This window comes from Homalodisca vitripennis, chromosome 6 (genome assembly GCF_021130785.1).
Source record: "Homalodisca vitripennis isolate AUS2020 chromosome 6, UT_GWSS_2.1, whole genome shotgun sequence".
NCBI classification, from domain to species: Eukaryota; Metazoa; Arthropoda; class Insecta; order Hemiptera; family Cicadellidae; genus Homalodisca; species Homalodisca vitripennis.
The window spans coordinates 102,896,572-102,919,122 of NC_060212.1; the positions used below are offsets into that span (position 1 = coordinate 102,896,572).

The window sequence follows — 22,551 nt, forward strand, 5'->3', positions numbered from 1 at the left end:
GCAAACTTAATAGCAGTTTGAAATAAGCTTGATATATATATCAAGATGTACCTTATTTCAAACTGCTATTTGCTGTAAGTTGTAGAACTTGCAGAACATCCCTGTGCCACATTTAAAGTAGCAGAAGATAATATCGCAAACTTAATCAATCATTTATTTCCACAATACGAATCTCACAATTTTTTATGCATTTGTAAACACAGGCATGTACATTTCCGGCTGGCTTACATCTTCTGGTTTAAACTGCATTGGGTACAGCAAAATGCCAATTAAATCTGGCCAACTCTTTATTAGGGAGCAAGGTTTAATCGATAGGTCTAGTCTACTGAGGAAGGACGACTGCTGGAGTTTGTAATGTTCACTAAGTATTAACGGCCTTGTCATAAGGGCATGCTACCCCTGCCTGATTCGATTGGAGAAGCTGGTACAGAGCTGGACTACCCAAATGACTGACAGGAGCCTGCATCCCTTTTCATGGGATCTTGACAGGAGGCCGCCCTACTCCCTATCTCACCTATCCTGAATATCCTGTCACTCCTGAAGCGCAAAGCTACTTTTAGAACTAAGTGTAATTAGAGGGTTCTCAGCTTCTTGTCCTAAAAGAATAAACACATAAAAACCTCTAGTCTCTAGATTAACATTGATAATATGAAATCTGATCTATAAGCATGGTAATATATTAATAATATGCCAGTTAGATGCAATCTACTATCAAAAGAAGTAGTGACCTCACCTCCTACCAAGAGCTCTTCAAAACTATGGTACGATATAAATATTGATATTTTTATGATATTTGTAAGTATGTTAAAGAAAGTATAACCACAATGAAAATTTAAATCGCTCTCTAAAACTGCTCTACAAACTTAAAAATATGACGGTCCTTTCTTTTTCTACACCATCCTACACATCCAGCATACTACTAACAAACACTAAATTCTCAAGGTCACAGTTGGCTTAAACAAGGAGGCCCTCCTTTTACTCTAACTCGAAATGAGACCTAATGACTAAGAACATTTTAACACAACTTTTTCAGGAAAAAATGTAGCTGTTCTAGATAAGCCTATTTAATGCTAACGATAACTAAGAGGAGGAATATATACTGGTAGCAAGGAAAGATCTAAAAATACATTGGAGAAGGGGGGAAATCAACAAAGAATCTGAGAGATATTTCATCACAAAAAGAGACATACAACTTGAAATTGATGTACGCAGGCTATTAATATTAATTGGACATGTTGACTGCGGCAGATGCTTTTTGCCGCAGAGGCAGGATGAAACTCTCGACCACACTAAGTAGAGGCCAGCAGTGAAGATGTTAACTATATTATGTAAACTAGACAGTTATTGAACAATAGTTTAACACATTGACTGCGGCAGATGCTTTACTCCACAGAGGCATGATGAGATTGTCGATTACACTCAGAAACCAGCAGGGAAGGTGAACCGATATTCAGACTCGGTATATAGGATTATAACTATTTGCAATACTGATAGCAATTATGGCACTAATTTCTAGTTCAAATCCTTCAATATTGTAAGGATACCAGGATTACTAACATTTGTGTCCCTTTTACAGGAATATTTCAAGAATTAGTATCTGCCCTCTTCTTAGAGTAACAACTCCACAACATAATATTAAGCATGGATGAATGTAAATCCATTGATGGCTGAATTAATATTCTGCCTCTTACATTCGTACATCCTAAAATGTATGGTGCAACCATTAAAAGGAAGCAACTAAATGTGATCCTTCAAAATCATACTACGATATAATTATTGTCTCATAAGATAAGTCTGCATTGTCTGGCTTTATGCCAGTAAATTACTAGAGTACACAACCTCTTCTTTAGTTGTCAATATGTAACAAAATTACACTATAATGAACAAGCCAAGCATTTAGATTAGATTAGATTAAAGAAGGGAGGAAGAAAGGACTTTTAGTTGCCAACGAATCAAGCTAAGCTTATTGCACACCCCAATTTCCACTAGTAGGCCCAGCCTATCCCTGTACCTTCAACGATAAACAAGAGCTTCGTCCCATGCTGGCGTTAAATTCATCACCTGGTCGTGAGGTTTAAACTAGGGTTCTCTCCTCACTTCACGCCTCTCACAATCCTAAATAATGTGTTTAACAATCTCCACTGGCTGATTACATAGTCTACCCCTATGGTCTTATAAGGTGTTCAAGTATTTCCTGAATCAACCGTTTCTAGTAATAAGAGAAAATACCTGTATCAGAAGGTCTTTGTTTAGCTTTGTCAGACAGTTCATGAACTGGATGGTAGTGCCTTAAATAAGTTTCTTGCCAAATGATCCCCCAGAGAAACTTTGCCACTGATGACAATGCTAATTTCTGAACCATTTCCTAATAGCTTGGTAGGCAGTTGACTTCCTTATACCACAGGCTGGTTCAGGCCCAAGAAAATTATTCTCTGAGCAATTTCGAACTAATTTGTCTGCAAGTACATTGCCCCTAAATACGATGCCGGTCCTGGAACCCAGCTGAGTTGTACTGAACTACGACTACCTAGATCCGATAAAGCCTTAAAGCATTCCCATTCCTGCATTGAGGAAAATTTTGTCCAGTTAAAAGCCATAAGAGCGGCCTGGTTAGTATCATTACCCATTGACTGACATAATTCCTATTTAATTCAATATTTACACAAGCTAGAGTAGCATATATTTCAATCTGAAAGAATGTGCAATGCTCTCTCACACTTTACCTGAGAGATGTTATGGAAGATGAACTCCATACCCTAAAGCAGACCCCTTATATACCCCGTTTTAGCTAAGTATTTAGCCTTTTCTTAACTCTTTCTTGCATAATGGCATATGTTATAAGGACTGGATACTGGTTCTCAAAGCATTGTATTTCTGTTTCTTTAACATGAAACAGTGGCAAATGTCAATAAGAGCCTAGTGTAATTTCTGCTAATTTCATATTTTTACTTACAATTTGAATCACTAAATTATCCATCCCTCCGTCAACAAGTCCTGATTTGTCATGTCTTCTACCGGCCATGATGTTCTATCATGTTTAATATTCGTGTGTGATAAGCCTATCAAATGTTGTTTCCGGTACTATTTATTTATTTATTCGTTGTGTTTGTACTGTGTTCATGAATTTTAAACTATGATGACTCCAGATGGATAATCCTCACTTTTAATATTTATTGACACCGACACCAGAAGATGAATGATTAAAAGTCAAAACTATAGTAGTTTATGACTACAGTTTTGAACTGTTTAACAAAGGTACGTAGTTATTGTTATTAAACAAAATATATTATCTGAGGAATATTTATTGTTTGGGAATTTTAATCCTACAACTGGCTGGCGGTCATTTTATTCTGTAGCGTCAGGCTGTTTTAAAGCTTCATGCAAGTTTATTTTTATTTATTAAAAATATAAATTAGAAGCAATATATATATATATATATATATATATATATATATATATATATATATAAATCTAGGCCTATTTCTTATTACTGAAATCTGACCAAGACTAAATTTTTATTCCACAACTATAGGCTACAGGTTACTCAAATAACTGTACACATGCGACAAACATCCTAGAATGATTCAAACAGTATAATATAACCAAAGAAATTACTTATTAATAACTAATTTCCAATAAGAAGAGATCTTCAAGAATGTAAAGAAATTACGGTGAATATATATTTAGTTGTGAATACTATCTGTCGACCAAGACAAAATTGTTTCTTCAGAACTAAAAAGGTGCCAGAAATAATGTTTAGCAAATGAACAATAAAAAAAACTATAGGAAATGAATGATAGCCAAGTGATTTTCCAATAGTCTATTGTACTGACAGCCGATATTAATATATCAGAGTTTACTGAAAATATATTTATTTGCACTATTGCAATATCCAACAACACATTACACATTTAACACAACACAAATAGACAATGTTTTATTTTACGTTTGAAACAATCAACTTGCTACGTTAAACCAGAATAACAAAAAGGAATAAAACTTTGGTTTTTGTTAGAACTTTTTTTTACTGAATCTAATGGTGAATGAATCAAATCGAAAGATTGACGGAGTATATTAGAAGAAGTGATTACGTGAGGGAATGTTTGATCGACAAAATTTTGACGATTAACACTACAGGAATGGTAAAAGATGATTAACACTACGATGGATAAGCCTTTTGATAACCTTTCATTTCACCCTCCAGCGTACTAAAACTAATGCTGCTAATGATCACTTTCTTTCTTATAAGAAATTCCTTTATCAATTTCATGAAAAAGCAGATTGTGTGCTTATGCAATCCAAACTGGCTGTAGGATGCTACACGATTAGTTACAACTCTAGTTCACATTATGTTAACATCATTTTCTTTTCACTAGCCTACACACAGATGATAAGTAGACATTTAGGTAATGAGTCACTACACCAGAGCTAACATAAGGATTGACTCAACTTTATTACTCTCTTAACTCCAAAATGTAGACAAACCAACTTGACTTAATGTGATTATTGTTTAGTAACAATCATGATACTTTTCCTCTAGTGGTAGGCTACTATTATAAGGCTCATGCTCTATCATAACCTCTGAATGAAAAAGACAATCTATTGTTGAATACACAACATCTGTCAAGGAAATCAAATAGCATACTGACACACAATTTATGCTACAATCTAATCAATGAAACTTGTATTTTTAATGGTATTACTTACTTGTCAGTCACTATCGTTTCGAATTTGAACCGGCTTAATATGACGTATGCGAAGTAGCAGTATCACAACAATTTTCTTCCTATTCTTCTCCCTTTCTGTAACAAACCAGCTGGCCTTTATACTGTGGGTAACAGAGACTTGCTATAAATATTTATTCATTTTATATATAATATATATAGGTTTATTTTATTCTATGTATGTTTTACAAGTGTACTTGACAAAGTTGTAATTACAATGAAATATTGTACATTAAACAATTGTAGTTTTCTTTTGAAACTGCTCTAAAAGATTATATATATATATCAATTGAAGAATGTTATAACCCTTTAAAAGGAATTAATAAGGTCTTTCCTTGTCAATGAAGACAATTTAAATAGATTAAAATTAAAAAATCTGGAACAAGCACATCAATTACTTTTAAAATCAAAATACCCAAATGGTTCTAAATTTAAGATAATTTTAACTTTTTCCAAATTTCCATCTGTGCCATTAATGATATATCAGCTGGGTTTTTAAATGTTTTAGTTGCGTATTTACATTTTTGGTTATTTTATTTGTTGTGTTTCTTGTTTCTTGTTTTCTTGATTTATATTATGCTTCCTGAAGATGTGGGTATTAAATCCCACGAAATATATAGAAGCCTTTGTAATCTTCGTTTTTCATTTCAATAAGTGAAATAGTATAACAGCCACTGGTGATCAACCATCTTCAACACGAAGCCTTTTGGTAACAAGTCTCTCTTCTACACTTTCTTATACACTAGTGTTTATTTTCCGTTAAAGCTCTCAATTTGTTTATCAAAATGAATACGCATACTAGCAAAAAGAATTTAATGAAACAGTTCAAATATCATTCATTAAAAATTGTTAAAATTAACTGTCATGTTATGTTCATTGGCACTTTATTGTCTTTCGGCCTAACCCCCTCCAGGTCTCAGTCCTAAATTTCCTTACTCTGGTCTACCACCCTGCTATGCACGAAGCTGTTAAAATTTTAGCTATCAAGACAAGTTTTGAACTTTCTAAATTAGTATTGAAAGCATATAAATCCATGGCAGAAAACCATGGTAAAGAATTAAGAATCATATATGATTGTCTATTATCCCAATATGAAAAGTGATTCTCTTCATAATGACATTAATAATATAGTACGAAAGCTACAAAGTTTTATGACTAAAAAAAACTGAAAAACTTTCAAATAAGTTGTTAAAAATCTGCAGAAAAACTATAAATAATGGTGAGGAAATACCCACTAAATGGAAATGCTTCAGTGACACCGATTCTAATAATGTTACACACCACCCTCATATGATGGAACAAATTCTTTGTGTTGAACAATCACCGAACACAAATGTAGACCCCATTATTCAAAAAGTAGCCAAACAAGATACCAATAATGCCAGTGATCTTCTTGAATCGTGCATTGAAAATATATCTGACTATCAACCTAACAAAGATGAACTTCAAGTTCTTTCAAAAGGTCTCACGTTTTGTCCCACTCCAAAATTTAATCAAATAAGCCTAATAAACGACGCTCTTACCTTTTCCCGGGAATTAAGACTAAAATTTTTCTTCAGCAAACAACAAAACATTTGTAATGATGAAATTCTTCCTTGCTTGAATAGGTTCAAACAAAAATCGGATTGGGAACCTCCCCCTCTCCCTGCAGATCACCCAATTGAACAGTTTATTAACATTGTATTGTCTAATTTGTCAAATCCGGAATTTCAGAACTCTTTAAATAAGAAGAATAACTTATCCCAAAATGAAATTCGAGCCATTAAATCACTGAAAAACAATCGCAATATAATTATTCTCCCCGGCTGATAAAGGAAGTAAGATTGTTATTTCAAATTTAAAAGATTACATTGAAGAAGCTACCACACAGTTATCTGATACAAATACATACAAGCCTCTGGAGGAAGATCCTACAGATAAAATTTAACCGAAATTATCAAAAACTACCTCAAAGATTATGGTCCCAATCAAGGTTTGTCTTCAAAGAATATTGAATTATTAAGTCCAAAATGGCCCCGAACACCAATATTTTATACACTCCCAAAAATCCATAAACCCATTCGTCCCTCCACCTGGTAGACCTATTGTTTCTAGCTATGGGAGTCCTACAGAAAGAATTTCAGCTTATATTGATGATCAACTGCAACCTTTTGTAAAAATCATTACCATCCTATATAAAAAATTCTACTGACTTCATTGAAAAAAATTACTACTGTTAAACAACCAATTCCTGAAAATTCAATTCTAGTAACAGTAGATGTAAAATTCTCTATACACAAACATACCACATAAAGAGGGTCTGCAGCTGTAGAGAGTGTTCTAGACGCTAGAAAAATAATGTTATTCCATCGACCAACTTTTTGATTAATTTAATGCAATTCGTCCTTACAATGAAACAAATTTTAAAAATTTAACGACAAAAATTATCTACAAATTTCGGGTACAGCTATGGGCACCAGGATGGCTCCCTCATATGCTAACCTATTCATGGGCGAATTCGAGAAGAAATTTCTAGCCTCACAAAATCTTCAACCATTAAAATGGGTACGTTTCATCGATGATATATTTTTCATATGGCATCATGGACTGGAATCTTTGCAAGAATTTTTGAAGAATCTTCAAGAGTTCTCTCCTTTGAAGTTTACATGGAACTATTCTGATGTTATAATAACTTTTTTAGATTTAGACATTTTCTTAGAATCAGGCTACATCAAAACAAAATTGCATGTTAAACAACAAACACAATGAACTATCTAAATTTTTTCAAGTTGCCATCCAATATATATAAAAAAGTCTATTCCAAAAAGTTTATCTATACGAGCCAAGAAGCTATGCAGCAATGATATAGACTTCCCTAAATTACATTGAAAAATTAAGCAACACTTTTAAACATTTAAATTACCCAGACAAAATTTTAAAAAATCAAATAAACAAACCAAAACATCCAGCAAACTTCAATTATAAAACACAACCAAAGTTTATTACACAGTTTTTTTCCTGGACTACACAAAATTAACAGTATTATGAAAATTGCCCATAATGTCCTACTTTCCTCTCCAGATACCCAAACTTTTATGTCTAAAGCACATAGAGTAATATTTCGAAAACCTCCAAATTTGAAAAACAAACTTGTCCAACCTAAACTACCTAAATTACACCAACCCGTTACTAATGGATGTGAACCGTGCAACAAACCACGTTGCGGTTCTTGCAAAATTATGAAAAACTCTAGGGAATTCAAAAGTAACGTAACAGGTTTAACTTATCCCATCATTGGCAAAGTAAACTGTGACTCTAAGAATGTAATTTACCAAATTAATTGTAAATTTTGTGACAAACAGTACATTGGACAAACATCTAACCACCTTAGAGTCAGAATAACGGGGCACAGATTTGATATTTTCCATAAAGACAAGGAGAAGCCATTGGCCAAACATGCTGCTGAGCACAAAAAAGACAAAATTGAAGAATGTTATAACCTTAAAGGAATTAATAAGGTCTTCCCTTGTCATGAAGACAATTTAAATAGATTAAAATTAAAAAATCTGGAACAAGCACATCAATTACTTTTAAAATCAAAATACCCAAATGGTCTTAAATTTAAGATAATTTAACTTTTCCAAATTTCCATCTGTGCCATTAATGATATATCAGCTGGGTTTTTTAAATGTTTTAGTTGCGTATTTACATTTTTGGTTATTTTATTTGTTGTGTTTCTTGTTTCTTGTTTTCTTGATTTATATTATGCTTCCTGAAGATGTGGGTATTAAATCCCACGAAATATATAGAAGCCTTGTAATCTTCGTTTTTCATTTCAATAAGTGAAATAGTATATATATATATATATATATATATATATATATATATATATATATATATATATATATATATACGGGGGTGTATATTATGTCTGGAAACACCCAAATATATCCTTTAATAATTTAAATATAAATTTGAAACCTCTTACAATCGTGATAGAGATTGGGCATCTACTTTTTGGAACAATGTTTTGTTATGTCACACCAACGGGGGACGTCCTGCCGAGGGTATCGTGAATATTCTTAATGGAAGCCTATACCTTGTGATACATAATTTTAAAGGTAATAGCTTACTGAATTGAATGCCACAAACCGCATCTCAAGGGGAATTATTCTATCAGAAAATAGAGCATTTTTAGTATTGAAAATTTACTGATGTTCAACAATGTAATTTTAACATTGTTCTTGCCACAAAATGTGGTTACACTAATTTTTTAGCATTTTTTTTAAATGTTCAATTAAATAAAACAAAAATTTCATTTTAAGCTGGTTCTATTAGCACAAATTTGCCAGTTTTTATTACAGTACAATTATGGAAAATACTTATGTTATTGATTTCTTATTACAAATAAAAAATAATGTATGCTATTAGAAAAGTCTTAAAAACAAACGTTTTACCTGCATTTGGTGTCAAAAGCTATTGTTCGAACTTGTGTTCCTTCTACGGTTTTGACAATGAGCCAATCTTGTGTAAAATGATTCGACAGAGTTGCCTAACATTTCTTCAGTTATCAAAGCAATCTCCTCTATAATCCTGTTTCTTAGGTCTTCCAAATTATGAGGCTTTCTTCTATAAACATTGGATTTTAAATGACCCCATAGGGAAATAATCGATTGGTGACAAATCCGGAGATCTTGGAGGCCATTCAATTTCTCCTCTTCGGCCAATCCATTTATGAGGAAACCTTAAATCCAAATACTCTCTTACACAGGACATAGGGTGCATATCATGTTGCTGTGCAGCTTTTCTGAGCGATGTATGTGGGTCTTCAATAAATGTTTGCAAAACATCTAGTGCATGTTCTTCATCTGTTGCAGATTGTATCCTACCCGACTTTGGCCGATTACGTACACTCCCTGTCATTTCAAAACGCTCAATAGTTTTTGATATTGTTGAAACACTTATGGGATTCCTTTCTGGGAAAGTGTCATTAAACAAATTACAAACTTCCGATAAGATCTTTGACGATCGCCATATCCTCGCACCATCAACAGAGTAATTCGTTCTCTTTCAGACAATTCCATTAAAATGCCAAATAAAAACTGAACTACTGTAATTAGATAACTTGTTGACAGCAATGCTTCAGAGACACTGATTAACTCGACAGGAATGATATGACCTTTGTCCATTTGTAATTCCCAAGCTTAGACCTGTCTAGTGAAAGCTCCATGCTCAACAAACTGAAACCTGTAGACCAGATGATTAATAACACAATAATGTTTCTCATAGGCTAGTGACCTTTGTCTCTTTAAACCTTCCTGCTGGCTGGAAAACACCAAGTACAGATTCATAAGTAATCAGAGAAAGTGACTCATAAGTTTTATTCATTGTAATTAAAAACTGGTAAATTTGTACTAATGAAACCAGCTTAAAAATAAATTGTTTATTTTATTTTAATTAAACATTTAAAAAATGCTAAAAAATTAGTGTAACACATTTTGTGGCAAGAACCATGTTAAAATTTACATTGTTGAACATCAGTACATTTTCAATACTAAAAATGCTCTATTTTCTGATAGAATAATTCCTTTGAGATGCGGTTTGTGGCATTCAATTCAGTAAGCTATTACCTTTAAAATTATGTTATCACAAGGTATAGGCTTCCATTAAGAATATTCACGATACCCTCGGCAGGACGTCCCCCGTTGGTTGTGACATAACAAAACATTGTTCCCAAAAAGTAGATGCCCAATCTCTATCACGATTGTAAGAGGTTTCAAATTTATATTTAAATTATTAAAGGATATATTTGGGTGTTTCCAGACATAATATACACCCTGTATATATATATATATATATATATATATATATATATATATATATATATCACTTTCTACACTGAAAGTGTAACTAAGTAAAAGGTGAAGGCGTAACTTGCTTGGCTCAGACCACTTTATTTTCAATTGCCTGTTTAATGCCTTGTGTAGAAATTAAATCCTAAATGTTGTTTAACGTAGGCTAATTTAAAGCAATAAACAGTTTTTGATATTGTTTTTCTTGTATCATTAAGGCGGTAAATTTTCTAACAAAGTTATTTACTCGTATTTACAATATGTTCAATTTAAGAAGAGCAATAGGTAACTAGAACATACAGAAATAAAATTAACAATTTAAATTGAGTTAGATGTTAACTACTGTAATTAATTCAAGAACCTAAAAGTTAGTTCGAGGATAGGAGATCGGTGAAGTCTGTACTCATTTTTAGAATGATCAAGTCTATTTACCGCAAAGTGGTTTGTGTGATATTTAAATCTTGAAAGACAATTTAGACTGAATCCAATAATTTCTTCTTTGACTGTTAACGTTTTATTAGATGCATGACAAGGGGCTTTTGCAATTGTATAAACAATTATGATTTATAAAGATGAAATATCTTCAAATTTGAGTTTCTAGCTGTCCCCCTAAACTGCACACCATATGTCTATACAGGATTTAGGTTAGTGTTTTATAATATAACAATACTACTAACTTGTCCTTAAAACTAAGTTTTGATATAAATCCGAGTAGCAAATTCGTTTGATTTGTTTAAGTACAGTTGCTGTCTCTTTGTCCAAATATGAGATTCCATGTAAGCGTTCTGTCCAAGGGCATGCCTAGATAGAATTTACTTAAGTTAGTGGGGGGTACACGAGGACAAGAATTTTCATTTAATATAAACGTTATGGTAACTGATTTATTTACGTTAAATTTGATTCTCCATATTTAAACCAATTTGTAATTACATCTAAACTCTGCTGTAGGTAATGATAATGCTCGATCACAATCTTTATAGGTGACAAAACTGCAGTATCATGCGCGAAAGTTGAAATTTAAGTATGTTTATTTTCTGGTAGGTAAGCGGTATATGGTACGTATATAAATGAATCAAGTACACTTCCTTGAGGAACTCCGGATTCTATTAAATGCAGCTGGGTAAGAATATCTTAATATTATGATATTTCGAAAAATTGGTTTGAAAGATGTGATTCTAATATTTAAAAAATAGAATGGAGCAAAATCTTAATTTTCTGTAATAGACCAGTATGCTACATCATATCAACCGCTTGACTGACATATAAAAAGGTAGCTGAACAATAACGCTTATTTTCTAAGCACTCCTGTGTCAGTTCAAGTACTCTGTGGACTTGTTCTATTGTGCAACATTTCTGCCTAAAACCAAACTTAAGAGCAGGTACTATAAAATCATTATCAATCAATGATTGTAATTTTTTCCAGAAGAAGTTCTCAAACAGTTTTGATATAATAGGTAAGAGACTTATTTTTATCTGTATGGAACTTCTCTTCCAAAAACATTGGATGCCTCAATAAGTTTGTCTTTCATTTGCAGATACATATAATGAACTTACATTTACCACCGTTAACAGCTGCCTGTACACCAACTTAATAACAAGATCACTTAACTTCCCGACAAGGGCCCAAACGTCAATTTAGTAATTATGTCACTAATTGAGTGATGTCGTCTGAATTAATAGCCACTGTTCAGGAGTATGATATGCTTAATATAAAACAATGTAAAATTCTTTAATGCTGCAAGCTTGAAAGACTACGTTAGTATGATATTTTTAACGATGTACATAAAAATAGTTTCAAGGTTTTTGTTTATCTTGTAACCTTACACAATCAACCTATTGGACTACACACGCGCGCACGCGCGCACGCACGCACGCACATATTCCAATAGAATTAAATGAAGTTTTATAGTTCTTATCTGTTGGTTGGAAAGCAGCGAGCGCACTCGACGTTTTTGAATATCCTTGTATCACCTGCATCCGGTTAAACTAGACATAGAAAGAAAAACTTAACAAACGTAACACATGACATTTCTATTAAATAAAATAATTTTAGGATGGAAAATAATTTTAAAATCTAAAGTAGTTTTTTTGTTCCAAACTCTTGCAGATTGAAAGTCAAGATTTACAATTTATTGTTGATTTTCTAGTGAATCAACGTATAGTAGTAGATAAGTGCGCACTAAATTTGATCATTACCTTAACAAATTTATAAATAACACAAAACTAATATGTAAGTACAATTAAGTTGAGGTTCAATTGCACAACTACACTGACTTCGATGTCATTTTCAAACGAAACAAACATAAATCACGTTTAATAATTAGGTTATTCATAGAAGAGGTATTTAACAGAAAGTTTCCTGACGTGGATTTCAACGTTTTACTGAGAATAGCTGTACTGAAAGTCCCACACGAAATGCATCGTTTATTGACTTTCCTCCTGCATTCTGCACACGAGATTGACTGAGGTAGAGGTAGAAATGCAGGCAATGTGCAAAGTCAATTAGTATCTTCACTCTTCATTTTTGGGTGAATTATAATATGTCAGTATTGTCGACACCACCGCAATTTATAACTTTCATTTCCTCTATTATTAGTTTACTATCAGTGTTCCGTCTCCCACCGTATCTATTGCTTACAATATAAACAAATTACTTGTAATGAATGAGCCAGGATTCCTTCTAGGTGACGAGCCATTGAAAGTTATCGAAGAAACACACAGAAAATGAATAGAATACTATATTCTTCAAAGGAAACTTTTGAATCGGTTATACTTGACATAAAATTGGCTTGTTAATTAACTTAGAAAAGGTTCCGTTATGTATTTTTACTGTGGATAATTATATTGACCAGCCAATCTCAGGAATAAATAAGACTTTACTCAGTTCCTCTAACTAAACCGGAGTCATTAGAAAGAAATGGAATGAGAAATATAACAAGTAAATGTGATTCGAAGTCCATATTGGAGAAAACAGTTTCAGTCAATAGGATATTTTTGGATCAATTGTGACACTAACTATGCATTCTAGATTATTTACACTAACGGGTGAACTTCGACGACTTATAGCCACTTGTTGCTTTCATATTTCAACCTTTGCGGTATTTGTCCTCCTTTATTTATTTTGTCTTTTTCTTCAGCTGTATAAGGCACTAACGTAGACGATTTTAACACAATAATATTACATAGAATATACCGTAGCCAATAGTCAATGAAAAATTTTAAACAATGAAAATATAGAACTATTATATTATATTTAAAAAATTTTTTAGCTCTTTTCTGAGTATGACATGCTAAACTAACCGTTGAACTTTAAGGTAAACGCACAGTTAATTGAAGAAGTTTTTAATGTAGCCGAAACGGTACGAAATATAATAATTCTATTCTTATGAAACGGGTATTAGGAATAGTGTTTTAGAAAACATTTACTAAATATAAAATAATTGGAGGTTTATGATAAAAAGTATTTTATTAAAAGTTAAATTTGCTTTGCTAAGATCATTTTTCAAACACTTCTCTTAAAACACGAAATAAATGTTAATATAGCCATTTATTTAAACTATTAAACTGAATTAGACAAGTTTCAATGTAAAATTATTTAACTGAATCTCAATCTCCGCCTAAAAATATTACTTAGACATGGCTGTCAGGTAGTGAAAAGTCCACCGAGTTGGCAGCGCTCTTTTATGTCCATCAAAAATTAATAAAATTAACAACACTCTTACTTAAAATAAAACAAAATTGAGACAGTTGATAAAAAATATTTAATATTATTTCTGATAAAGTTAAAGATGTAATGTACACACACACACACACACACACACACACACACACACACACACACACACACACACACACACACGCGCGCGCGCGCGCGCGCGCACATAAATGAATGTTTATGTGTTTGTCCTTTATGGAATCGTACACTATTTGACCAATCATTATGAAAATTTGAATGTATATGTACTTTTCGACGGAGAAGGTTTATACTCATTTATAAAACTCACAACGAGGTGGCGCTGCAAAATATAAAAGTTTTCAAAGCGCCTGCTCATTATAAACTGCAATTACGAGACAGTTACGTATACTAATTTGCCAAAGACTATTTTAAGGCACTATTATGATAAATATATGGTTGAACTTAAAGCTTGACTGTAAGACAGCTTTATAATAAAATACATGTACGTGTATAATGGCTATATAATAAGGATACACAGATTTTCTTGATCGTGACAACAAGGCAAACTCTACATCGTTGTTATAAATATAATGCACTTGAACTAGAAGTGCAAATACATGGCCAAGGCTTACGTAAAGCGTGCGAATCCGCGGGAAACAGATAGTAATTTATGAAATTGAATGCCTGTACAATCATACAGAACTTTACAGGTAAGTAAAATCATATTTGTTTGATTCAAATGTTATGTTTATTATTTTATAAAACCGTTTTCTTTTAACAACGTTGTCAAGAGTTCCTTCAAAAGAACAAACATGGTAAAATAAAGTTAACAGAAACACTGAAATTAATTATTTTAACCAGTCTATACAAAGTCATCCACGAGGTTAGTCAGAAAATCATAACGCACATACTACAGTTGGCTTTGACCCACAAATACGCTCTTATAACACTATGCAAGCTCTCCATTACGCAAGCAGCTTGCATATAACAAGTAGGCGATACAATATAACATCCTACGAAGTTTATGTCTATACTATTCAGACATAAACAATTATTGTCTACTAAACCAAATAAGAAATTATGAACAGTTTTTACGCCCTGTGACACTGTTAAAATCACCAAGCTATCCCAGCATGCAGAATAAAATAATCTTATTTTGTACAATTCTATCTTACTCTAACAATTAGTTTTCATTAATTTTTAAAACTAATTTTGATAAACCGAATCTCAATTTACTATTATTCTATACCAAGTAAATAGTATATAGTAGTGTACCTAGTAAACAATATTATAATATCCCTTTGCTATTGACCATAACATGTAAATTAAAGATTTTAACACTTCTTCTGAGGTACTAACTTAAAAAATTGAAGAAAATACGAAAGTTCTTATAGAACAGACTAAGAAAGTCAAAATTTACTTAAAGAAGATAGAGCTCCTTACTTTTGAGAATGATAACCTATAAACCTATAATACCGCGTAGAGCTCTCCCTGAAAGTAGGTTGCACGAAGCTGAAATGTATTCAAGGAGAAACTGTATGTAGATACGTGGTGTACCTGTTTTGGAAAAGACACCATAGCCACAGCGAAGAAGAATTTTGGGAATGTTTAGGAATAAACGATTCAATGATTAACGCTTGCCAAACGCCGCGCGCCGGGTAAAAGAATTGACTCTAACGATCCTCCAGCTATTATGGAAAAATCGTAAGGAGTTTTGATACCGATCAACTATTGGCTGAACGTAGAAGAAGAATCAGTTTTTACGAGATACCTGAATCTCCCAACTGACAGACCTATTTTTCTTTATGAATCTCTTATACCAACGAGAAGGAAGGAGGCTCTGTCGTGGTAGACAAGAAGAAAAACTGCTACAATGGCTCTCGTTGCGCTAAAACGTTGATTTTGTTGTAGTCCATCAAACCGATTTTTTTATAGTTGAGTTATTATCATTCAATAATTTACCAAGGTTTTTAATTTATCTGAAATATGGATTTAGCGATCAGAAATCGGTTTCTATAATGTTTCTAATGATAATGTTTTTTTTAACTAATGAGAGCAATTCTTACCAGTATCATGAATAAAACTTTATCAGTTGGTTTAAGATCTTCCGACACAGTTATGCTTTCTTATGAATCTCTTTAAATTTGAATGACTATTTAAATACAGACTGTCTGATTTTGTTCATTGAGGAGTTAAAAACACTGTTAGCTAGCCAAACCATTGCAACCAATATAAATGTGTTCTTGTGAGAGACATGAATCTCGATATATTCGTTAATGCCACAATTATTGATGAGTATAAATTAACTGTGGCTTTAAACTGGTTGGAATCGTTATTAAATCAACCGACAAGAACAACTGAGAGATCCAAAACCTGTATAGACCATGTTTTATTTAAAATTACAAACAAAAACATAATGTTCGCACAAAGAGATGCGGCGGCAACAGACTGATCATCACGTGGTTACTGGAGTGGTTATTGTTAGAAGATCAGTTGATCGAGCCTAAGTTAACGTTAACAATGAGCGTTTTCAATACCGAGGTAACTTATTGTGTTACCAGTTAATTAAATATATAGGATTGCAACGTGATCTATGAGCAGAAGAACGCATCATGTGCATTTACGATATGTTATAATTAGACAGTAGGGAAAAAACAACAAATGTTATTAGACCAAAACTATGGTTTGTTGTTTCCACCTGTAAAAGAATGAAAATACCGAATACACTCTTAAGTTCAAAGAGACCCTGATAATATTGATCTTAACAATAGGTGTAATAAATTTAGAATTGAATTACACGTGAATGTCCGTAATCTGAAAAATTAAGACTGTTCTCAGCTGGTAATAAAGGTAACTCACTAATTAAACTGGTAGTAAATGAGGAAGTAAAGGAAGACACTAAATTGGTGGCTGATTTCTTTAACGGTTATCTCTTGCCTATCACTGACAACTGACTCAAGTAGATAAAAAAAACCTGATAATTTCTAGTTCTTATCGTATTAAAATGTTTTAGAGAACAATTTTTACCTTATTCATGTTTCAGTATAGCGTTCTAGAAAATAAATTACTTAATATCTTAATATAATAAACACGTAGAAGAATTAACCGGAATAGGCCTATCTATAGCATTAATTACACAAATTTATAGTAATATAACTAAACATTTACTCTACATTATTCACTTAAGTTTTCAAACTGCAATATTTACCGAAAAAATAATAGAAGCTGTTATATTGGGAATCCACAAAAAATGAAAACTTGTTGCGACAACTATAGGCCTATATCTCTATTTGCCAAAATTATAGAAAAACGATTGATCGTTGTATTTCCTATAAACCAGATAATGATCAGTTTGGATTTAGGAAAGAGATTAATATAGAATCAGTACTTTTGCAGCTTACAAATAGAATATGTAGTGGTTTAAGTAGGGGCAAAATGTAAAAGGATAGATGGCGAAAAGAGATATATGGCGTTTGATATGGTTCATTGCAAAATTTTTAAAAACATGTACAGATGCGGAGTTGTTCATGAATGGTCAACCGTCACTTATATGGAAGAATACAATGTTTTAGATCCATAGGAACCGACAGTCAATGGGAAATTGGAAATAGCAATTATCTTTCTGTGGTTTCTGCAAAGAGAGGAAGGAGGTTAATGTCAAAGTCCATGTTTAAAAAAATGACATTTTGAAAGTGTTTAAAAAATTTACAGATACTGGTAAACACACTTTCTTCAAATTAGACAAGAAAGAATAGTTAAAAAAAGCTTTCATATATTTTGAAAGTGGTGGTGTTTCGGATTTCCCAAAATTTATTATGAGACGGGTTGAAATATGAAAAAAACTTCCATTCGATTCCGAATTCCTGTTCAGGTTGTATTTAGTTCGAGAAAGGGCATTGCCAATACCGTATCTTAGTACCAATTTATAAAGGATCTATACAGTTGTGACTAAACCATTAAGTGTAATTGTAGGAGCCTTTTCAAATGTTCAATTCTTAATTTTTTTTAATAGCATGTTAACAGACAGAATCTACATGCCAATTCAGGCTGAACAAGCCTCTTTAATGTTACAAAAATGTATTGCATTACAGTTTCTCGTTAAAGTCTGCAATTAGATGTAATGTTTTCTAAATTCAGCAACCTTAGGGGGGATAAAATAAAAAAAGCTATATTAAAGAAATTCGTTGCGAAATTTGAAATCGTCCATCTGTTCTGAAGCTTCACAGAGTTATGCTTTCGAACAATTATAATTACATTTTAAACAAAAATTCTTCTAAAGATAATGAAATTAAATGGTATTTTATTTAAGTAATAAATATCTTTCTATTCTTAATGTTCAAAAGGATCATTACAGTGTTGTATGTCTAGCAGAAAATCATTATATTTTCCACAAAACTCAAATCTCTTAATAATAAAAGTCGTAATATTCCAATCTTATAAATTATCAAATAATTGTTCAAGTTTCTAAACGATATTAAATTTGTTATGTTCTCAGTTAGTGGTTGGAAGTATTCTATAAATAATCGAATAAACTACTTCTTGATTTACTGAAGTGTGAAATACATACAATATAAGGGTTATTTGCAGTAGATAATATGATCAGAGAAAACTACATCTATCAAATGAGAACTTAGATGGGTTTTATATCAGTCTTATAATTTGTAGAAAAAGTTTTAAAATATTTTAGAACGTTTCGAATTATTGGTACATTAGTTCAAAAGAAAAGTCGAGTGAAATGTCATCTAGCATAGTTCTTGCCGACTGTTTCAAAGGGAGCCTATGGACTAAAATTCTGACCTTCTTAGTTTTAGGAGCTTTTCTAAGGTAAATTAGTACTTATCTAATCTCTGAAATGTAAAACGGCAAATAAATGTATGGTTATTTAAAAAAACAATTCTCACAATAAAAACAAGTTTAAAATAATGAACAATATTTACACAGAACAGTTGATTTCATTTGATAGGCTCATTCAATTAATATTTCACAACTTTAGAGACCAAGATGGGATTTTTCGCTACTTTAAACACCAATTGGAAATACTAGTACAATCGATTGAGTATTTTACGCGTAAAAACAAAACAAAGACACTTTCAAATTTACAATATCATTAGGATTTCACTGGTAGATTAAAATTTAAACAAAAGGTACAACGGTCTGAACGTGTACAGTGTAATGTTGATGACAGCTGTACATCACCTAACGTGGACCGTCTAAGCATTCGCTCACGTCAAAGAGATGTTGTAAAAGCACTGTAATTAAATATTCATGAAAAGCAGTGTTGGGATTAAAGTTTCCTCTGTGGAAAAAAGTTGATGACGGAGCAAAAGGACAAAGGGTGGACAACCTGTAACTTCAAAGAGTCGGCCGCCATTTTGTTTAGTTTAGTGTTTCTCTAGGGTCTTTATTGGTATTGTTACCCTCACTTTATCATATGCTGTGAGACCTTCTGTTTGTAGTGTCTTCAAACATCTTTGAAGGTATTCGTCCGTCTGCCTCCCAGTTGTTCGCAAAGCCAGAGATGGATTACCCAAGAGTGTTTCGGGTTTTGTCGATATAACAATCCCATATTACGTTCAAAGCTGTGAGTAACGTCTCTGTGTGTGTAACTAATACAATCAGATCTTACAACGATGGCTATTTCCTTAATAACAGCTGAGCAACTACATATGAGCAATTCAGTTATTCCGGATTGGTTCTGAGAAAGGAAGGATCTTGCTACACGTTAAGGGTTAGATTTTTAGATCAAACCAGCATTTCTAGGGAATTTAAGATTTAGATTTACAGTTTTGAGATTACTTTGGCACTCGGATAACTTTTTCTTACCTTTAATTCTTAACTGTATTATCCATCAAATTAAACATGGATTTGAGGCAATTTAAAAGTACAATTAAATGACTAGAGATTGCTCTTCAGATTGATTCCTTATCAATGGAGGTATATTTTTTATTTTTCTAGCAAAGACTACGGCTTTCTGCTTGGGGAAACAGTGAAGTAGGTAAAAATGAAGGATTTTGTTATTGTAACATTAACTGTATTAAACAGTGAATTTTGGAATGTGGATTTTTAATTTTAGTATGCGTATAGTAAACTGTACGCAGTGTGACCGCCCAGAATTCTGATTTGGATTTTTGTAGGAAGTCGAGCAATATAACCGTAAAGTTAATGACATTTATATAAATATTGCTACAGTTTTATAAGTGGGCACTGTTAAAATAGCACAGTCTCTGTTACTAATTTAATGAAATAGCTACGTATAAAAATTCAAAACAGTTAAAATTTATAAAATGAGAGGTAACACTCAAACTTATGTTGTACTATCAGTGACTTTCACTCTTCAGGATTGTAAAAGTATAGAAATTCTCTCTTCTTAATAAACATACAAAGGGACATATAAAGTTTTAAATTTGAAAGTGCCTTTGTTAGTTTTGCGTTCACGCATAAGCTATTCAACCGATTGTACTGAAATTTTACATGGACATTCTTATGGTACTTGGGATGAATAGGCCTATTATTATTTGAAAAATCCCTCCGGGCTACGCCCCGCTGGTCTGAAACTGTTCTGTGTAAACATTGTATAATGACAGCACTCTCATATGTTAATTAATTTAAAGAATTTTCAATTTGTTTACATTTATAGATTGAAAGCATAATAATAGTAAAACTTCTTACTTCAACATCGAGGCAACAAGGCAAATTAATTAAGTAAATTTGGATTCAAAGTAATGAACTAAATTGGAAATGTGTAGCCTACATGTCAGGTGTTGAGTTTTGTTTTCTCAGACATTGTAGGACGGCATATATACAGTAGCTGAAGGACCAAATACGGAGGGACCGGGCATTAGCTTGATTCAACAAGCTACATGACTACAAGCTATTCGCTCCGTGACTACAATTAAAAGAAACAAGCGAGTGCAGTGAGTCCGTGATTATAGCAAGTGAAATCAAAAAGCAATACACGAGACAATAAATGCAGTTTTTTTACAGAAAACCGTCGAGAGAACATCGCATTCATTTCTCACTGATGAGGTATACGATATTGATTAGGTGTATAAATACTGATGTAATTCATACACTGGACCTTTGAAATGTATGATATTGCGAACAATTATATGAACAATAGTATGGTATTGGGAAGTAAGAACATATACTTTACTGTGTCATCTTTACATACGGATGACAACTGTCATAATGTAAGTATTATTGATGTTGAGTTTAGGTTTAAATGTTCAATAACGTAAAATATTTAAATTTAGTATAAACATAAATAATACTGTTGTAAATTCTACCTCATAACAAAATTATATATATAGGCCTACTTACATTGTTTCTTGAGGCAAAACAGAAAAGTCAAATTTTGCGTTGAAATATAATCAATTTGAACTAGAAGTGCAAAACCTGAATAAGAATTACTCGCAATTTTGCTTAACGGCCCTCTTAACCATGAACACTTAAAGATGGATAAATGGGTGCACGATGTATGACTAATTCCATCTTTAACACATCATACGACCCTTACATATTACATAACAATTGCTTTCACTAGAAAGCTATGAACTTCGACTTTACATAGATCTAAAAAGGTTGCATTATTGCAATCTTCAGAGCTAGTCAAACAAATACACGGAATGTTGCATAGAAATTGCGGGCGAATATGTGCTGGTATGTAATACAAGTTACCGAGTTAAACAAGGATAATTAAAACTGCCATTGCACATCGGGAATACAGTGTGTGATTCATAGGGCAGCTCAATCTTTTGGCTCGGAGACAAGTAAAACTTGTCAATGGTTTGGCTTGTGAGTGAGCGTGTGTTAGCGCTTAGGTCTGCGGGTCTGCGAGGTCTATATTCGTTCAGGGTGTTGGCCTGATATCTCTCTACTCAGATCGGTTGATAAAACTTAATGTCAAGGTATTTATGTTCATATCATTTAGACAATAAACATTTATGTTACGTAATTTCTCAAGGACCATTACTTCGTTTCGTTGTCAGTTTTATTACGAATTTATTACTCCTACGTGGTAAAGAACATTGCTGTAGCCTACAAGTTGAAGGATGCATCTACAGTTTAATATCATAGGTTTGAATAGTATATTCCGAGTTACAACCAGTTTGCAGCCTTACTGAAAGCTCAATTGCCAGAAACGATGTCAGCGATGGGTTAGTTGGGTAGGTCTTGCAGGACGGATGGGGCGCTAAATTAATGTGTGTATGAATGTATATGCACTCCGAATTCGTATTAAATTCTTAAAGAGACCTTTATTATATAATTTTGTTTTATTTTAAATATAGTAGTTTTACTTGACTTAACAAGTATTATTGTA

General features: G+C 32.5%; 1 protein-coding gene across 5 annotated transcripts in view; it reads left to right on the plus strand.

Moving 5' to 3' along the window:
• Positions 1 to 22,551, plus strand: part of LOC124364667 (voltage-dependent L-type calcium channel subunit beta-2) — a 403,127-nt gene that overhangs the window by 257,011 nt on the left and 123,565 nt on the right. The gene's annotated exons all lie outside the window — the stretch shown is intronic.